The sequence below is a fragment of the Anolis carolinensis genome, unplaced genomic scaffold (genome assembly GCF_035594765.1).
Source record: "Anolis carolinensis isolate JA03-04 unplaced genomic scaffold, rAnoCar3.1.pri scaffold_14, whole genome shotgun sequence".
In the NCBI taxonomy this organism is placed as follows: Eukaryota; Metazoa; Chordata; class Lepidosauria; order Squamata; family Dactyloidae; genus Anolis; species Anolis carolinensis.
In genome coordinates, this window is record NW_026943825.1 from 9776346 (window position 1) to 9798085 (window position 21740).

Below are 21740 nucleotides of genomic sequence, written 5' to 3' on the forward strand. Positions count from 1 at the left end.
TAAGGATCCACAATGAACATAGTGCTTTGAACTGGGCTTTACAGAATTAACCACTTGCAATGAAATAGGAGTCCACAATGAGCACAATCCTATGTACTGGGCTTTACATAATGAACCAGTTGCAATGAAAGCAGGATCCAGAATGAACAAAAAGCTACGTACTGGACTTTAAAGAATGAACCTCTTGCAATGAAAGCAAGATCCACAAATGAACATAATGCTTTGAACTGGGCTTGTTCTCATTGTGGACCCCTATTTCATTGCAACTGGTTAAATCTGTAAAGCCCAGTAGATAGCATTGTGATCATTAGGGACCCTTCTTTCATTGCAAGTGGTTGTTTCTGTAATGCCCAGTGGCTTTACAGAAGCAACCACTTGCAATGAAAGAAGGGTCCCTAATGATCACAATGCTATGTACTCGGCTTTACAGAATGAACCACTTGCAATGAAATAAGGGTCCACAAAGGTCACAATGCTAAGTACTGGGCTTTACAGAATGAATTCTTGCAATGAAAGCAAGATCCACAAATGAACATAATGCTTTGAACTGGGCTTTACAGAAGCAACCACTTGCAATGAAAGAAGGGTCCCTAATGATCACAATGCTATGTACTCGGCTTTACAGAATGAACCACTTGCAATGAAATAAGGGTCCACAAAGGTCACAATGCTAAGTACTGGGCTTTACAGAATGAACCTCTTGCAATGAAAGCAAGATCCACAAATGAACATAATGCTTTGAACTGGGCTTTACAGAAGCAACCACTTGCAATGAAAGAAGGGTCCCCAATTATCACAATGCTATCTACTGGGCTTTACAGATTTAACCACTTGCAATGAAATAGGGGTCCACAATGAGAACAATCCTATGTACTGGGCTTTACAGAATCAACCACTAGCAATGAAAGCAGTGTTCATAATGATCACATGCTACGTACTGGGCTTTGCAGAATGAACCAGTTGAAATGAAATAAGGGTCCACAATTAGCACAATGGTAAGGACTGGGCTTTACAGAATTAACCACTTGCAATGAAATAAGGGACCACAAAGGTCACAATGCTAAGTACTGGGCTTTACAGAATGAACCTCTTGCAATGAAAGCAAGATCCACAAATGAACATAATGCTTTGAACTGGGCTTTACAGAAGCAACCACTTGCAATGAAAGAAGGGTCCCTAATTATCACAATGCTATCTACTGGGCTTTACAGATTTAACCACTTGCAATGAAATAGGGGTCCACAATGAGAACAATCCTATGTACTGGGCTTTACAGAATCAACCACTAGCAATGAAAGCAGGGTTCATAATGATCACATGCTACATCCTGGGCTTTGCAGAATGAACCAGTTGTAATGAAATAAGGGTCCACAATTAGCACAATGGTAAGGACTGGGCTTTACAGAATGAACCAATTGCAATGAAATAAGTGTCCACAAGAAACGCAATGCTAAGTACTGGGCTTTACAGAATTAACCGCTTGCAATGAAATAAGGTTCCACAAAGGTCACAATGCTACGTACTGGGTTTTACAGAATCAACCACTAGCAATGAAAGAAGGGTTCATAATGATCACATGCTACGTACTGGGCTTTGCAGAATGAACCAGTTGCAATGAAATAAGGATCCACAATGAACAAAATGCTATGTACTGGTCTTTACAGAATGAATTCTTGCAATGAAAGCAAGATCCACAAATGAACATAATGCTTTGAACTGGGCTTTACAGAAGCAACCACTTGCAATGAAAGAAGGGTCCCTAATTATCACAATGCTATCTACTGGGCTTTACAGATTTAACCACTTGCAATGAAATAGGGGTCCACAATGAGAACAATCCTATGTACTGGGCTTTACAGAATCAACCACTAGCAATGAAAGCAGGGTTCATAATGATCACATGCTACATCCTGGGCTTTGCAGAATGAACCAGTTGTAATGAAATAAGGGTCCACAATTAGCACAATGGTAAGGACTGGGCTTTACAGAATGAACCAATTGCAATGAAATAAGTGTCCACAAGAAACGCAATGCTAAGTACTGGGCTTTACAGAATTAACCGCTTGCAATGAAATAAGGTTCCACAAAGGTCACAATGCTACGTACTGGGTTTTACAGAATCAACCACTAGCAATGAAAGAAGGGTTCATAATGATCACATGCTACGTACTGGGCTTTGCAGAATGAACCAGTTGCAATGAAATAAGGATCCACAATGAACAAAATGCTATGTACTGGTCTTTACAGAATGAATTCTTGCAATGAAAGCAAGATCCACAAATGAACATAATGCTTTGAACTGGGCTTTACAGAAGCAACCACTTGCAATGAAAGAAGGGTCCCTGATGATCCCAATGCTATGTACTGGGCTCTACAGAAATAACCACTGGCAATGAAATAAGGGTCCGCAATGAGCACAAAAATATGTACTGGTCTTTACAGAATGAACCAGCAGCAATGAAATAAGGGTCCACAAAGGTCACAATGCTAAGTACTGGTCTTTACAGATTGAACCTCTTGCTATGAAAGCAAGATCCACAAATGAACATAATGCTTTGAACTGGGCTTTACAGAATCAACCACTTGCAATGAAAGAAGGGTCCCTAAAGATCACAATGCTATGTACTGGGCTCTACAGAAATAACAACTGGCAATGAAATAAGGGTCCACAATGAGCACAATCCTATGTACTGGTCTTTACAGAATGAACCAGTTGCAATGAAATAAGGCTCCATAATTAGCACAATGGTAAGTACTGGGCTTTATAGAATGAACCCCTTGCAATGAAAGGAGGATCCACAAGGAACATAATGCCATGCACTGGGCTTTACCGAGTGAACCAGTTGCAATTAAAGGGTCCACAATGAACAGAATGCCATGCACTGGGATTTACAGAATGAACCACTTGCAATGAAAGCAGGATCCAGAATGAACAAAAATGAACCTCTTGCAATGAAAGCAAGATCCACAAATGAACATAATGCTTTGAACTGGGCTTGTTCTCATTGTGGACCCCTTTTTCATTGTAAGTGGTTAAATCTGTAAAGCCCAGTAGATAGCATTGTGATCATTATGGACCCTTCTTTCATTGCAAGTGGGTGCTTCTGTAATGCCCAGTGGCTTTACAGAAGCAACCACTTGCAATGAAAGAAGGGTCCCTAATGATCACAATGTTATGTACTGGGCTTTACAGAATTAACCACTTGCAATGAAATAAGGGTCCACAAAGGTCACAATGCTAAGTACTGGGCTTTACAGAATGAACCTCTTGCAATGAAAGCAAGATCCACTAATGAACATAATGCTTTGAACTGGGCTTTACAGAAGCAACCACTTGCAATGAAAGAAGGGTCCCTAATGATCACAATGCTATGTACTGGGCTTTACAGAATTAACCACTTGCAATGAAATAAGGGTCCACAAAGGTCACAATGCTAAGTACTGGGCGTTACAGAGTGATCCAGTTGCAATTAAAGGTCCACAGTGAACAGAATGCCATGCACTGGGCTTTACAGAATGAACCACTTGCAATGAAGGCAGGATCCAGAATGAACAAAAAGCTATGTACTGGTCTTTACAGAATGAACCTCTTGCAATGAAAGCAAGATCCAGAAATGAACATAATGCTTTGAACTGGGCTTTACAGAAGCAACCACTTGCAATGAAAGAAGGGTCCATAATGATCACAATGCTATCTACTGGGCTTTACAGAATGAACCAGTTGCAATGAAATAAGTGTCCACAAGAAATGCAATGCTAAATACTGGGCTTTACAGAATTAACCACTTGCAATGAAATAGGGGTCCACAATGAGCACAATCCTATGTACTGGGCTTTACAGAATGAACCAGTTGCAATGAAATATGTGTCCACAAGGAACGCAATGCTAAGTACTGGGCTTTACAGAAGCAACCACTTGCAATGAAAGAAGGGTCCCTAATGATCACAATGCTATGTACTGGGCTGTACAGAATGTACCACTTGAAAGGAAATAAGGCTCCACAACGGTATTTAATGGGATTTGAAGATTGAACCAGTTGCAATGAAATAAGGTTCCACAAAGGTCACAATGTTACGTAGTGGACTTTACAGAATCAACCACTAGCAATGAAAGAAGGGTCCCTAATGATCACAATGCTATGTACTGGGCTTTACAGAATTAACCACTTGCAATGAAATAAGGGTCCACAAAGGTCACAATGCTAAGTACTGGGCTTTACAGAGTGAACCAATTGCAATTAAAAGGTCCACAATGAACAGAATGCCATGCACTGGGATTTACAGAATGAACCACTTGCAATGAAAGCAAGATCCACAAATGAACATAATGCTTTGAACTGGGCTTTACAGAAGCAACCACTTGTAATGAAAGAAGGGTCCCTAATGATCACAATGCTATGTACTGGGCTTTACAGAATGAACCACTTGCAATGAAAGAAGGGTCCACAAAGGTCACAATGCTAAGTACTGGGCTTTACAGAATGAACCAGTTGCAAAGAAAGCAAGATCCACAATGAATGCCATGCACTGGGCTTTACAGAATGAACCAGTTGCAATTAAAGGGTCCACAATAAACAGAATGCCATGCACTGGGCTTTACAGAATGAACCTCTTGCAATTAAATAAGGGTCCACAAATGCACATACTGCTATGTTTTACGCTTTCCAGAATGAACCAGTTGCAATGAAATAAGTGTCCACAAGAAACACAATGCTAAGTACTGGGCTTTACAGAATGAACCACTTGCAATGAAATAGGGGACCACAATGAGGAAAACCCTGTGTACTGGACTTCACAGAATGAACCAATTGCAATAAGGGTCCAAAATTAGCACAATGGTAAGGACTGGGCTTTATAGAATTGACCGCTTGAAATGAAATAAGGTTCCACAAAGGTCACAATGCTATGTACCGGGCTTTACAGAATGAACCAATTGCAATGAAATAAGGGTCCATAATTAGCACAATGATAAGTACTGGGCTTTATAGTATGAACCCCTTGCAATGAAAGGAGGATCCACAAGGAACATAATGCCATGCACTGGGCTTTACAGAGTGAACCAGTTGCAATTAAAAGGTCCACAATGAACAGAATGCCATGCACTGGGATTTACAGAATGAACCACTTGCAATGAAAGCAGGATCCAGATTGAACAAAAAACTATGTACTGGTCTTTACAGAATGAACCTCTTGCAATGAAAGCAAGATCCACAAATGAACATAATGCTTTGAACTGGGCTTTACAGAAGCAAACACTTGCAATGAAAGAAGCTTCCCTAATGATCACAATGCTATGTACTGGGCCTTACAGAAGGAAACAGTTGCAATGAAATAAGGGTCCACAAAGGCCACAATGCTAAGTACTGGGCTTTACAGAATGAACCAGTTGCAATGAAAGCAAGATCCACAATGAACATAATGCCAAGCACTGGGCTTTCCAGAATGAACCAGTTGCAATTAAAGGGTCCACAATAAACAGAATGCCATGCACTGGGCTTTACAGAATGAACCTCTTGCAATTAAATAAGGGTCCACAATGAGCACAATCCTATGTACTGGGCTTTACAGAATCAACCACTAGCAATGAACGAAGGGTTCATAATGATCACATGCTACGTACTGGGCTTTGCAGAATGAATCAGTTGTAATGAAATGAGGGTCCACAATTAGCACAATGGTAAGTACTGGGCTTTATAGAATGAACCAATTGCAATGAAATAAGGATCCACAATGAACAAAATGCTATGTACTGGTGTTTACAGAATGAATTCTTGCAATGAAATAAGTGTCCACAAATGAACATAATGCTTTGAACTGGGCTTTACAGAAGCAACCACTTGCAATGAAAGAAGGGTCCCTAATGATCACAATGCTGTGTACTGGGCTTTACAGAATGAACCAGTTGCAATGAAATAAGTGTCCACAAGAAACGCAATGCTAAGTACTGGGCTTTACAGAATTAACCGCTTGCAATGAAATAAGGTTCCACAAAGGTCACAATGCTACGTACTGGGCTTTACAGAATGAACGAGTTGCAATGAAATAAGGGTCCACAATGATCACATGCTACGTACCGGGCTTTACAGAATGAACCAATTGCAATGAAATAAGGGTCCATAATTAGCACAATGGTAAGTACTGGGCTTTATAGAATGAACCCCTTGCAATGAAAGGAGGATCCACAGGGAACATAATGCCATGCACTGGGCTTTACAGAGTGAACCAGTTGCAATTAAAAGGTCCACAATGAACAGAATGCCATGCACTGGGATTTACAGAATGAACCACTTGCAATGAAAGCAGGATCCAGAATGAACAAAAAGCTACATACTGGACTTTAAAGAAGCAACCACTTGCAATGAAAGAAGGGTCCCTAATGATCATAATGCTATGTACTGGGCTTTACAGAATGAACCAGTTGCAATGAAATAAGTGTCCACAAGAAACGCAATGCTAAGTACTGGGCTTTACAGAATTAACCGCTTGCAATGAAATAAGGTTCCACAAACGTCACACTGCTACGTACCGGGCTTTAAAGAATGAACGAGTTGCAATGAAATAAGGGTCCACAATGATCACATGCTACGTACTGGGCTTTACAGAAGCAACCACTTGCAATGAAAGAAGGATCCACAATGAACAAAATGCTATGTACTGGTCTTTACAGAATGAATTCTTGCAATGAAAGCAGGATCCACAAATGAACATAATGCTTTGAACTGGGCTTTACAGAAGCAACCACTTGCAATGAAATGGTCCACAATAAACAGAATGCCATGCACTGGTCTTTACAGAATGAACCTCTTGCAATTAAATGTCCACAATTGCACATAATGCTATGTTCTGGGCTTTCCAGAATGAACCAGTTGCAATGAAATAAGTGCCAAAAAGAAACGCAATGCTAAATACTGGGCTTTACAGAATTAACCACTTGCAATGAAATAAGGGTCCACAAAGGTCACAATGCTAAGTACTGGGCTTTACAGAATGAACCTCTTGCAATGAAAGCAAGATCCACAAATGAACATAATGCTTTGAACTGGGCTTGTTCTCATTGTGGACCCCTATTTCATTGCAAGTGGTTAAATCTGTAAAGCCCAGTAGATAGCATTGTGATCATTAGGGACCCTTCTTTCATTGCAAGTGGTTGCTTCTGTAATGTCCAGTGGCTTTACAGAAGCAACCACTTGCAATGAAAGAAGGGTCCCTAATGATCACAATGCTATGTACTGGGCTTTACAGAATGAACCAGTTGCAATGAAATAAGTGTCCACAAGAAACGCAATGCTAAGTACTGAGCTTTACAGAATTGACCGCTTGAAATGAAATAAGGTTCCACAAAGGTCACAATGCTACATACTGGGCTTTACAGAATGAACCAATTGCAATGAAATAAGGCTCCATAATTAGCACAATGGTAAGTACTGGGCTTTATAGAATTAACCCCTTGCAATGAAAGGAGGATCCACAAGGAACATAATGCCATGCACTGGGCTTTACAGAGTGATCCAGTTGCAATTAAAGGTCCACAATGAACAGAATGCCATGCACTGGGATTTACAGAATGAACCACTTGCAATGAAGGCAGGATCCAGAATGAACAAAAAGCTATGTACTGGTCTTTACAGAATGAACCTCTTGCAATGAAAGCAAGATCCACAAATGAACATAATGCTTTGAACTGGGCTTTACAGAAGCAACCACTTGCAATGAAAGAAGGGTCCCTAATTATCACAATGCTATGTACTGGGCTTTACAGAATGAACCAGTTGCAATGAAATAAGTGTCCACAAGAAACGCAATGCTAAATACTGGGCTTTACAGAATTAACCAGTTGCAATGAAATAGGGGTCCACAATGAGCACAATCCTATGTACTGGGCTTTACAGAATGAACCAGTTGCAATGAAATAAGGGTCCACAATTGGCACAATTGGCACAGAGTGAACCAGTTGCAATTAAAGGGTCCACAATGAACAGAATGCTATGCACTGGGATTTACAGAATGAACCTCTTGCAATGAAAGCAAGATCCACAAATGAACATAATGCTTTGAACTGGGCTTGTTCTCATTGTGGACCCCTATTTCATTGCAAGTGGTTAAATCTGTAAAGTCCAGTAGATAGCATTGTGATCATTAGGGACCCTTCTTTCATTGCAAGTGGTTGCTTCTGTAATGCCCAGTGCTTTACAGAAGCAACCACTTGCAATGAAAGAAGGGTCCCTAATGATCACAATGCGATGTACTGGGCTTTACAGAATTAACCCCTTGCAATGAAATAAGGGTCCACAAAGGTCACAATGCTAAGTACTGGGCTTTACAGAATGAACCTCTTGAAATGAAAGCAAGATCCACAAATGAACATAATGCTTTGAACTGGGCTTTACAGAAGCAACCACTTGCAATGAAAGAAGGGTCCCTAATTATCACAATGCTATCTACTGGGCTTTACAGATTTAACCAGTTGCAATGAAATAGGGGTCCACAATGAGCACAATCCTATGTACTGGGCTTTACAGAATGAACCAGTTGCAATGAAATAAGGGTCCACAATTGGCACAATTGGCACAGAGTGAACCAGTTGCAATTAAAGGGTCCACAATGAACAGAATGCTATGCACTGGGATTTACAGAATGAACCTCTTGCAATGAAAGCAAGATCCACAAATGAACATAATGCTTTGAACTGGGCTTGTTCTCATTGTGGACCCCTATTTCATTGCAAGTGGTTAAATCTGTAAAGTCCAGTAGATAGCATTGTGATCATTAGGGACCCTTCTTTCATTGCAAGTGGTTGCTTCTGTAATGCCCAGTGCTTTACAGAAGCAACCACTTGCAATGAAAGAAGGGTCCCTAATGATCACAATGCGATGTACTGGGCTTTACAGAATTAACCCCTTGCAATGAAATAAGGGTCCACAAAGGTCACAATGCTAAGTACTGGGCTTTACAGAATGAACCTCTTGAAATGAAAGCAAGATCCACAAATGAACATAATGCTTTGAACTGGGCTTTACAGAAGCAACCACTTGCAATGAAAGAAGGGTCCCTAATTATCACAATGCTATCTACTGGGCTTTACAGATTTAACCGCTTGCAATGAAATAGGGGTCCACAATGAGAACAATCGTATGTACTGGGCTTTACAGAATCAACCACTAGCAATGAAAGCACGGTTCATAATGATCACATGCTACATACTGGGCTTTGCAGAATGAACCAGTTGTAATGAAATAAGGGTCCACAATTAGCACAATGGTAAGGACTGGGCTTTACAGAATGAACCAATTGCAATGAAATAAGGTTCCACAAAGGTCACAATACTACGTACTGGGTTTTACAGAATCAACCACTAGCAATGGAAGAAGGGTTCATAATGATCACATGCTACGTACTGGGCTTTGCAGAATGAACCAGTTGCAATGAAATAAGGATCCACAATGAACAAAATGCTATGTACTGGTCTTTACAGAATGAATTCTTGCAATGAAAGCAAGATCCAGAAATGAACATAATGCTTTGAACTGGCTTTACAGAAGCAACCACTAGCAATGAAAGAAGGGTCCCTAATGATCCCAATGGTATGTACTGGGCTCTACAGAAATAACCACTGGCAATGAAATAAGGGTCCGCAATGAGCACAATCCTATGTACTGGTCTTTACAGAATGAACCAGCTGCAATGAAATAAGGGTCCACAAAGGTCACAATGCTACGTACCGGGCTTTACAGAATGAACCATTTGCAATGAAATAAGGGTCCATAATTAGAACAATGGTAAGTACTGGGCTTTATAGAATGAACCTCTTGAAATGAAAGGATCCACAAGGAACATAATGCCATGCATTGGGCTTTACAGAGTGAACCAGTTGCAATTAAAAGGTCCACAATGAACAGAATGCCATGCACTGGGATTTACAGAATGAACCACTTGCAATGAAAGCAGGATCCAGAATGAACAAAAAGCTACATACTGGACTTTACAGAATGAACCTCTTGCAATGAAAGCAAGATCCACAAATGAAAATAATGCTTTGAACTGGGCTTTACAGAACCAAGAACATGCAATGAAAGAAGGGTCCCTAATGATCACAATGCTATGTACTGGGCTTTACAGAATGAACCAGTTGCAAAGAAAACAAGATCCACAATGAACATAATGCCATGCACTGGGCTTTCCAGAATGAACAAGTTGCAATTAAAGGATCCACAATAAACAGAATGCCATGCACTGGGCTTTACAGAATGAACCTCTTGCAATTAAATAAGGGTCCACAAATGCACATAATGCTTTGTTATGGGCTTTTCAGAATCAACCAGTTGCAATGAAATAAGTGTCTACAAGAAACGCAATGCTAAGTACTGGGCTTTACAGAATTAACCACTTGCAATGAAATAGGGGTCCACAATGATCACAATCCTATGTACTGGCTTTGCAGAATGAACCAATTGCAATGAAATAAGGGTCCATAATTAGCACAATGGTAAATACTGGGCTTTATAGAATGAACCCCTTGCAATGAAAGGAGGATCCACAATGGAATGCCATGCACTGGGCTTTATCGAATGAACCATTTGCAATGAAATAAGGTTCCACAATGAACAAAATGCTAAGTGCTCGTCTTTACAGAATGACCTTCTTGATATGAAATCAAGATCCACAAATGAACATAATGCTTTGAACTGGGCTTTACAGAAGCAACCACTTGCAATGAAAGAAGGGTCCCTAATGATCACAATGCTATGTACTGGGCTTTACAGAATGAACGAGTTGCAATGAAATAAGTGTCCACAAGAAACGCAATGCTAAGTACTGAGCTTTACAGAATTGACCGCTTGAAATGAAATAAGGTTCCACAAAAGTCACAATGCTACATACTGGGCTTTACAGAATGAACCAATTGCAATGAAATAAGGGTCCATAATTAGCACAATGGTAAGTACTGGGCTTTATAGAATGAACCCCTTGCAATGAAAGGAGGATCCACAAGGAACATAATGCCATGCACTGGGCTTTACAGAGTGAACCAGTTGCAATTAAAGGTCCACAATGAACAGAATGCCATGCACTGGGATTTACAGAATGAACCACTTGCAATGAAGGTAGGATCCAGAATGAACAAAAAGCTATGTACTGGTCTTTACAGAATGAACCTCTTGCAATGAAAGCAAGATCCAGAAATGAACATAATGCTTTGAACTGGGCTTTACAGAAGCAACCACTTGCAATGAAAGAAGGGTCCCTAATGATCACAATGCTATGTACTGGGCTTTACAGAATTAACCACTTGCAATGAAATAAGGGTCCACAAAGGTCACAATGCTATGTACTGGTCTTTACAGAATGAATTCTTGCAATGAAAGCAAGATCCACTAATGAACATAATGCTTTGAACTGGGCTTTACAGAAGCAACCACTTGCAATGAAAGAAGGGTCCCTAATGATCCCAATGCTATGTACTGGGCTCTACAGAAATAACCACTGGCAATGAAAAAAGGGTCCGCAATGAGCACAATCCTATGTACTGGTCTTTACAGAATGAACCAGCTGCAATGAAATAAGGGTCCACAAAGGTCACAATGCTACGTACCGGGCTTTACAGAATGAACCATTTGCAATGAAATAAGGGTCCATAATTAGAACAATGGTAAGTACTGGGCTTTATAGAATGAACCTCTTGAAATGAAAGGATCCACAAGGAACATAATGCCATGCATTGGGCTTTACAGAGTGAACCAGTTGCAATTAAAAGGTCCACAATGAACAGAATGCCATGCACTGGGATTTACAGAATGAACCACTTGCAATGAAAGCAGGATCCAGAATGAACAAAAAGCTATGTACTGGTCTTTACAGAATGAACCTCTTTCAATGAAAGCAAGATCCAGAAATGAACATAATGCTTTGAACTGGGCTTTACAGAAGCAACCACTTGCAATGAAAGAAGGGTCCCTAATGATCACAATGCTATGTACTGAGCTTTAGAGAATTGACCGCTTGAAATGAAATAAGGTTCCACAAAGGTCACAATGCTACATACTGGGCTTTACAGAATGAACCAATTGCAATGAAATAAGGCTCCATAATTAGCACAATGGTAAGTACTGGGCTTTATAGAATTAACCCCTTGCAATGAAAGGAGGATTCACAAGGAACATAATGCCATGCACTGGGCTTTACAGAGTGATCCAGTTGCAATTAAAGGTCGACAGTGAACAGAATGCTATGCACTGGGCTTTACAGAATGAACCACTTGCAATGAAAGTAGGATCCAGAATGAACAAAAAGCTATGTACTGGGCTTTACAGAATGAACCTCTTGCAATGAAAGCAAGATCCAGAAATGAACATAATGCTTTGAACTGGGCTTTACAGAAGCAACCACTTGCAATGAAAGAAGGGTCCCTAATTATCACAATGCTATGTACTGGGCTTTACAGAATGAACGAGTTGCAATGAAATAAGTGTCCACAAGAAACGCAATGCTAAGTACTGGGCTTTACAGAATTAACCGCTTGCAATGAAATAAGGTTCCACAAAGGTCACAATGCTACATACTGGGCTTTACAGAATGAACCAATTGCAATGAAATAAGGCTCCATAATTAGCACAATGGTAAGTACTGGGCTTTATAGAATTAACCCCTTGCAATGAAAGGAGGATCCACAAGGAACATAATGCCATGCACTGGGCTTTACAGAGTGAACCAGTTGCAATTAAAGGTCCACAATGAACAGAATGCCATGCACTGGGATTTACAGAATGAACCACTTGCAATGAAGGCAGGATCCAGAATGAACAAAAAGCTATGTACTGGTCTTTACAGAATGAACCTCTTGCAATGAAAGCAAGATCCAGAAATGAACATAATGCTTTGAACTGGGCTTTACAGAAGCAACCACTTGCAATGAAAGAAGGGTCCCTAATGATCACAATGCTATGTACTGGGCTTTACAGAATGATCCAGTTGCAATGAAATAAGTGTCCACAAGAAACGCAATGCTAAGTACTGGGCTTTACAGAATTAACCGCTTGCAATGAAATAAGGTTCCACAAAGGTCACACTGCTACGTACTGGGCTTTACAGAATGAACGAGTTGCAATGAAATAAGGTTCCACAAAGGTCACAATGCTACATACTGGGCTTTACAGAATGAACCAATTGCAATGAAATAAGGCTCCATAATTAGCACAATGGTAAGTACTGGGCTTTATAGAATTAACCCCTTGCAATGAAAGGAGGATTCACAAGGAACATAATGCCATGCACTGGGCTTTACAGAGTGATCCAGTTGCAATTAAAGGTCGACAGTGAACAGAATGCTATGCACTGGGCTTTACAGAATGAACCACTTGCAATGAAAGTAGGATCCAGAATGAACAAAAAGCTATGTACTGGGCTTTACAGAATGAACCTCTTGCAATGAAAGCAAGATCCAGAAATGAACATAATGCTTTGAACTGGGCTTTACAGAAGCAACCACTTGCAATGAAAGAAGGGTCCCTAATTATCACAATGCTATGTACTGGGCTTTACAGAATGAACGAGTTGCAATGAAATAAGTGTCCACAAGAAACGCAATGCTAAGTACTGGGCTTTACAGAATTAACCGCTTGCAATGAAATAAGGTTCCACAAAGGTCACAATGCTACATACTGGGCTTTACAGAATGAACCAATTGCAATGAAATAAGGCTCCATAATTAGCACAATGGTAAGTACTGGGCTTTATAGAATTAACCCCTTGCAATGAAAGGAGGATCCACAAGGAACATAATGCCATGCACTGGGCTTTACAGAGTGAACCAGTTGCAATTAAAGGTCCACAATGAACAGAATGCCATGCACTGGGATTTACAGAATGAACCACTTGCAATGAAGGCAGGATCCAGAATGAACAAAAAGCTATGTACTGGTCTTTACAGAATGAACCTCTTGCAATGAAAGCAAGATCCAGAAATGAACATAATGCTTTGAACTGGGCTTTACAGAAGCAACCACTTGCAATGAAAGAAGGGTCCCTAATGATCACAATGCTATGTACTGGGCTTTACAGAATGATCCAGTTGCAATGAAATAAGTGTCCACAAGAAACGCAATGCTAAGTACTGGGCTTTACAGAATTAACCGCTTGCAATGAAATAAGGTTCCACAAAGGTCACACTGCTACGTACTGGGCTTTACAGAATGAACGAGTTGCAATGAAATAAGGGTCCACAATGATCACATGCTACGTACTGGGCTTTACAGAAGCAACCAGTTGCAATGAAAGAAGGATCCGCAATGAACAAAATGCAATGTACTGGTCTTTACAGAATGAATTCTTGCAATGAAAGCAAGATCCACTAATGAACATAATGCTTTGAACAGGGCTTTACAGAAGCAACCACTTGCAATGAAAGAAGGGTCCCTAATGATCCCAATGCTATGTACTGGGCTCTACAGAAATAACCACTGGCAATGAAATAAGGGTCCGCAATGAGCACAATCCTATGTACTGGTCTTTACAGAATGAACCAGCTACAATGAAATAAGGGTCCACAAAGGTCACAATGCTACGTACCGGGCTTTACAGAATGAACCATTTGCAATGAAATAAGGTTCCATAATTAGAACAATGGTAAGTACTGGGCTTTATAGAATGAACCTCTTGCAATGAAAGGATCCACAAGGAACATAATGCCATGCACTGGGCTTTACAGAGTGAACCAGTTGCAATTAAAAGGTCCACAATGAACAGAATGCCATGCACTGGGATTTACAGAATGAACCACTTGCAATGAAAGCAGGATCCAGAATGAACAAAAAGCTATGTACTGGTCTTTACAGAATGAACCACTTGCAATGAAATAAGGATCCGCAATGAACAAAATGCTATGTACTGGTCTTTACAGAATGAATTCTTGCAATGAAAGCAAGATCCACTAATGAACATAAAGCTTTGAACTGGGCTTTACAGAAGCAACCACTTGCAATGAAAGAAGGGTCCCTAATGATCCCAATGCTATGTACTGGGCTCTACAGAAATAACCACTGGCAATGAAATAAGGGTCCGCAATGAGCACAATCCTATGTACTGGTCTTTACAGAATGAACCAGCTGCAATGAAATAAGGGTCCACAAAGGTCACAATGCTACGTACCGGGCTTTACAGAATGAACCATTTGCAATGAAATAAGGGTCCATAATTAGAACAATGGTAAGTACTGCGCTTTATAGAATGAACCTCTTGCAATGAAAGGATCCACAAGGAACATAATGCCATGCATTGGGCTTTACAGAATGAACCAGTTGCAATTAAAAGGTCCACAATGAACAGAATGCCATGCACTGGGATTTACAGAATGAACCACTTGCAATGAAAGCAGGATCCAGAATGAACAAAAAGCTATGTACTGGTCTTTACAGAATGAACCTCTTGCAATGAAAGCAAGATCCACAAATGAACATAATATTTTGAACTGGGCTTTACAGAAGCAAGAACATGCAATGAAAGAAGGGTCCCTAATGATCATAATGCTATGTACTGGGCTTTACAGAATGAATGAGTTGCAATGAAAGAAGGGTCCACAAAGGTCACAATGCTAAGTACTGGGCTTTACAGAATGAACCAGTTGCAAAGAAAGCAAGATCCACAATGAACATAATGCCATGCACTGGGCCTTCCTGAATGAACCAGTTGCAATTAAAGGATCCACAATAAACAGAATGCCATGCACTGGGCTTTACAGAATGAACCTCTTGCAATTAAATAAGGGTCCACAAACGCACATAATGCTTTGTTATGGGCTTTCCAGAATCAACCACTTGCAATGAAATGTCTACAAGAAACGCAATGCTAAGTACTGGGCTTTACAGAATTAACCACTTGCAATGAAATAGGGGTCCACAATGATCACAATCCTATGTACTGGGCTTTGCAGAATGAACCAATTGCAATGAAATAAGGGTCCATAATAAGCACAATGGTAAATACTGGGCTTTATAGAATGAACCCCTTGCAATGAAAGGAGGATCCACAATGGAATGCCATGCACTGGGCTTTATCGAATGAACCACTTGCAATGAAATAAGGTTGCACAATGAACAAAATGCTAAGTGCTCGTCTACAGAATGACCTTCTTGCAATGAAAGCAAGATCCAGAAATGAACATAATGCTTTGAACTGGGCTTTACAGAAGCAACCACTTGCAATGAAAGAAGGGTCCCTAATGATCCCAATGCTATATACTGGGCTTTACAGAATGAACCAGTTGCAATGAAATAAGTGTCCACAAGAAACGCAATGCTAAGTACTGGGCTTTACAGAATTAACCGCTTGCAATGAAATAAGGTTCCACAAAGGTCACACTGCTACGTACTGGGCTTTACAGAATGAACGAGTTGCAATGAAATAATGGTCCACAATGATCACATGCTACGTACTGGGCTTTACAGAAGCAACCACTTGCAATGAAAGAAGGATCCACAATGAACAAAAAGCTATGTACTGGTCTTTACAGAATGAACCTCTTCCAATGAAAGCAAGATCCACAAATGAACATAATGCTTTGAACTGGGCTTTACAGAAGCAACCACTTGCAATGAAAGAAGGGTCCCTAATGATCACAATGCTATGTACTGGGCTTTACAGAATGAACCAGTTGCAATGAAATAATTGTCCACAAGAAACGCAATGCTAAATACTGGGCTTTACAGAATTAACCACTTGCAATGAAATAGGGGTCCACATTGAGCACAATCCTATGTACTGGGCTTTACAGATTGAACCAGTTGCAATGAAATAAGGGTCCACAATTGGCACAATGGTAAGTACTGGGCTTTATAGAATGAACCCCTTGCAATGAAAGGAGGATCCACAAGGAACATAATGCCATGCACTGGGCTTTACAGAGTGAACCAGTTGCAATTAAAGGGTCCGCAATGAACAGAATTCTATGCACTGGGATTTACAGAATGAACCACTTGCAATGAAAGCAGGATCCAGAATGAACAAAAAGCTACGTACTGGATCCACAATGAACAAATGCTATGTACTGGTCTTTACAGATTGACCCTCTTGCTATGAAAGCAAGATCCACAAATGAACATAATGCTTTGAACTGGGCTTTACAGAAGCAACCACTTGCAATGAAAGAAGGGTCCCTAATGATCACAATGCTATGTACTGGGCCTTACAGAAGGAACCAGTTGCAATGAAATAAGTATCCACAAGAAACGCAATGCTAAGTACTGGGCTTTACAGAATTAACCGCTTGCAATGAAATAAGGTTCCAAAAGGTCACAATGCTACGTACTGGGTTTTAAAGAATGAACGAGTTGCAATGAAATAAGGGTCCACAATGATCACATGCTACGTACTGGGCTTTACAGAATGAACCAATTGCAATGAAAGCAGGATCCAGAATGAAGAAAAAGCTATGTACTGGTCTTTACAGAATGAACCTCTTGCAATGAAAGCAAGATCCACAAATGAACATAATGCTTTGAACTGGGCTTGTTCTCATTGTGGACCCCTATTTCATTGCAAGTCGTTAAATCTGTAAAGCCCAGTAGATAGCATTGTGATCATTAGGGACCCTTCTTTCATTGCAAGTGGTTGCTTCTGTAATGCCCAGTGGCTTTACAGAAGCAACCACTTGCAATGAAAGGAGGATCCACAAGGAACATAATGCCATGCACTGGGCTTTACAGAGTGAACCACTTGCAATGAAAGCAGGATCCAGAATGAACAAAAATGAACCTCTTGCAATGAAAGCAAGATCCACAAATGAACATAATGCTTTGAACTGGGCTTGTTCTCATTGTGGACCCCTTTTTCATTGTAAGTGGTTAAATCTGTAAAGCCCAGTAGATAGCATTGTGATCATTATGGACCCTTCTTTCATTGCAAGTGGGTGCTTCTGTAATGCCCAGTGGCTTTACAGAAGCAACCACTTGCAATGAAAGAAGGGTCCCTAATGATCACAATGCTATGTACTGGGCTTTACAGAATTAACCACTTGCAATGAAATAAGGGTCCACAAAGGTCACAATGCTAAGTACTGGGCTTTACAGAATGAACCTCTTGAAATGAAAGCAAGATCCACTAATGAACATAATGCTTTGAACTGGGCTTTACAGAAGCAACCACTTGCAATGAAAGAAGGGTCCCTAATGATCACAATGCTATGTACTGGGCTTTACAGAATTAACCACTTACAATGAAATAAGGGTCCACAAAGGTCACAATGCTAAGTACTGGGCTTTACAGAAGCAACCACTTGCAATGAAAGAAGGGTCCCTAATGATCACAATGCTATGTACTGGGCTTTACAGAATTAACCACTTGCAATGAAATAAGGGTCCACAAAGGTCACAATGCTAAGTACTGGGCTTTACAGAAGCAACCACTTGCAATGAAAGAAGGGTCCCTAATGATCACAATGCTATGTACTGGGCCTTACAGAAGGAACCAGTTGCAATGAAATAAGTATCCACAAGAAACGCAATGCTAAGTACTGGGCTTTAAAGAATTAACCGCTTGCAATGAAATAAGGTTCCAAAAGGTCACAATGCTACGTACTGGGCTTTAAAGAATGAACGAGTTGCAATGAAATAAGGGTCCACAATGATCACATGCTACGTACTGGGCTTTACAGAATGAACCAATTGCAATGAAATAAGGGTCCATAATTAGCACAATGGTAAGTACTGGGCTTTATAGAATTAACCCCTTGCAATGAAAGGAGGATCCACAAGGAACATAATGCCATGCATTGGGCTTTACAGAGTGATCCAGTTGCAATTAAAGGTCGACAGTGAACAGAATGCTATGCACTGGGCTTTACAGAATGAACCACTTGCAATGAAAGTAGGATCCAGAATGAACAAAAAGCTATGTACTGGTCTTTACAGAATGAACCTCTTGCAATGAAAGCAAGATCCACAAATGAACATAATGCTTTGAACTGGGCTTTACAGAAGCAACCACTTGCAATGAAAGAAGGGTCCCTAATTATCACAATGCTATGTACTGGGCTTTACAGAATGAACGAGTTGCAATGAAATAAGTGTCCACAAGAAACGCAATGCTAAGTACTGGGCTTTACAGAATTAACCGCTTGCAATGAAATAAGGTTCCACAAAGGTCACAATGCTACATACTGGGCTTTACAGAATGAACCAATTGCAATGAAATAAGGCTCCATAATTAGCACAATGGTAAGTACTGGGCTTTATAGAATTAACCCCTTGCAATGAAAGGAGGATCCACAAGGAACATAATGCCATGCACTGGGCTTTACAGAGTGAACCAGTTGCAATTAAAGGTCCACAATGAACAGAATGCCATGCACTGGGATTTACAGAATGAACCACTTGCAATGAAGGCAGGATCCAGAATGAACAAAAAGCTATGTACTGGTCTTTACAGAATGAACCTCTTGCAATGAAAGCAAGATCCAGAAATGAACATAATGCTTTGAACTGGGCTTTACAGAAGCAACCACTTGCAATGAAAGAAGGGTCCCTAATGATCACAATGCTATGTACTGGGCTTTACAGAATGATCCAGTTGCAATGAAATAAGTGTCCACAAGAAACGCAATGCTAAGTACTGGGCTTTACAGAATTAACCGCTTGCAATGAAATAAGGTTCCACAAAGGTCACACTGCTACGTACTGGGCTTTACAGAATGAACGAGTTGCAATGAAATAAGGGTCCAGAATGATCACATGCTACGTACTGGGCTTTACAGAAGCAACCACTTGCAATGAAAGAAGGATCCGCAATGAACAAAATGCAATGTACTGGTCTTTACAGAATGAATTCTTGCAATGAAAGCAAGATCCACTAATGAACATAATGCTTTGAACAGGGCTTTACAGAAGCAACCACTTGCAATGACAGAAGGGTCCCTTATGATCCCAATGCTATGTACTGGGCTCTACAGAAATAACCACTGGCAATGAAATAAGGGTCCGCAATGAGCACAATCCTATGTACTGGTCTTTACAGAATGAACCAGCTACAATGAAATAAGGGTCCACAAAGGTCACAATGCTACGTACCGGGCTTTACAGAATGAACCATTTGCAATGAAATAAGGTTCCATAATTATAACAATGGTAAGTACTGGGCTTTATAGAATGAACCTCTTGCAATGAAAGGATCCACAAGGAACATAATGCCATGCACTGGGCTTTACAGAGTGAACCAGTTGCAATTAAAAGGTCCACAATGAACAGAATGCCATGCACTGGGATTTACAGAATGAACCACTTGCAATGAAAGCAGGATCCAGAATGAACAAAAAGCTATGTACTGGTCTTTACAGAATGAACCTCTTGCAATGAAAGCAAGATCCACAAATGAACATAATATTTTGAACTGGGCTTTACAGAAGCAAGAACATGCAATGAAAGAAGGGTCCCTAATGATCATAATGCTATGTACTGGGCTTTACAGAATGAACGAGTTGCAATGAAAGAAGGGTCCACAAAGGTCACAATGCTAAGTACTGGGCTTTACAGAATGAACCAGTTGCAAAGAAAACAAGATCCACAATGAACATAATGCCATGCACTGGGCCTTCCTGAATGAACCAGTTGCAATTAAAGGATCCACAATAAACAGAATGCCATGCACTGGGCTTTACAGAATGAACCTCTTGCAATTAAATAAGGGTCCACAAATGCACATAATGCTTTGTTATGGGCTTTCCAGAATCAACCACTTGCAATGAAATGTCTACAAGAAACGCAATGCTAAGTACTGGGCTTTACAGAATTAACCACTTGCAATGAAATAGGGGTCCACAATGATCACAATCCTATGTACTGGGCTTTGCAGAATGAACCAATTGCAATGAAATAAGGGTCCATAATAAGCACAATGGTAAATACTGGGCTTTATAGAATGAACCCCTTGCAATGAAAGGAGGATCCACAATGGAATGCCATGCACTGGGCTTTATCGAATGAACCACTTGCAATGAAATAAGGTTGCACAATGAACAAAATGCTAAGTGCTCGTCTACAGAATGACCTTCTTGCAATGAAAGCAAGATCCAGAAATGAACATAATGCTTTGAACTGGGCTTTACAGAAGCAACCACTTGCAATGAAAGAAGGGTCCCTAATGATCCCAATGCTATATACTGGGCTTTACAGAATGAACCAGTTGCAATGAAATAAGTGTCCACAAGAAACGCAATGCTAAGTACTGGGCTTTACAGAATTAACCGCTTGCAATGAAATAAGGTTCCACAAAGGTCACACTGCTACGTACTGGGCTTTACAGAATGAACGAGTTGCAATGAAATAATGGTCCACAATGATCACATGCTACGTACTGGGCTTTACAGAAGCAACCACTTGCAATGAAAGAAGGATCCACAATGAACAAAAAGCTATGTACTGGTCTTTACAGAATGAACCTCTTCCAATGAAAGCAAGATCCACAAATGAACATAATGCTTTGAACTGGGCTTTACAGAAGCAACCACTTGCAATGAAAGAAGGGTCCCTAATGATCACAATGCTATGTACTGGGCTTTACAGAATGAACCAGTTGCAATGAAATAATTGTCCACAAGAAACGCAATGCTAAATACTGGGCTTTACAGAATTAACCACTTGCAATGAAATAGGGGTCCACATTGAGCACAATCCTATGTACTGGGCTTTACAGATTGAACCAGTTGCAATGAAATAAGGGTCCACAATTGGCACAATGGTAAGTACTGGGCTTTATAGAAT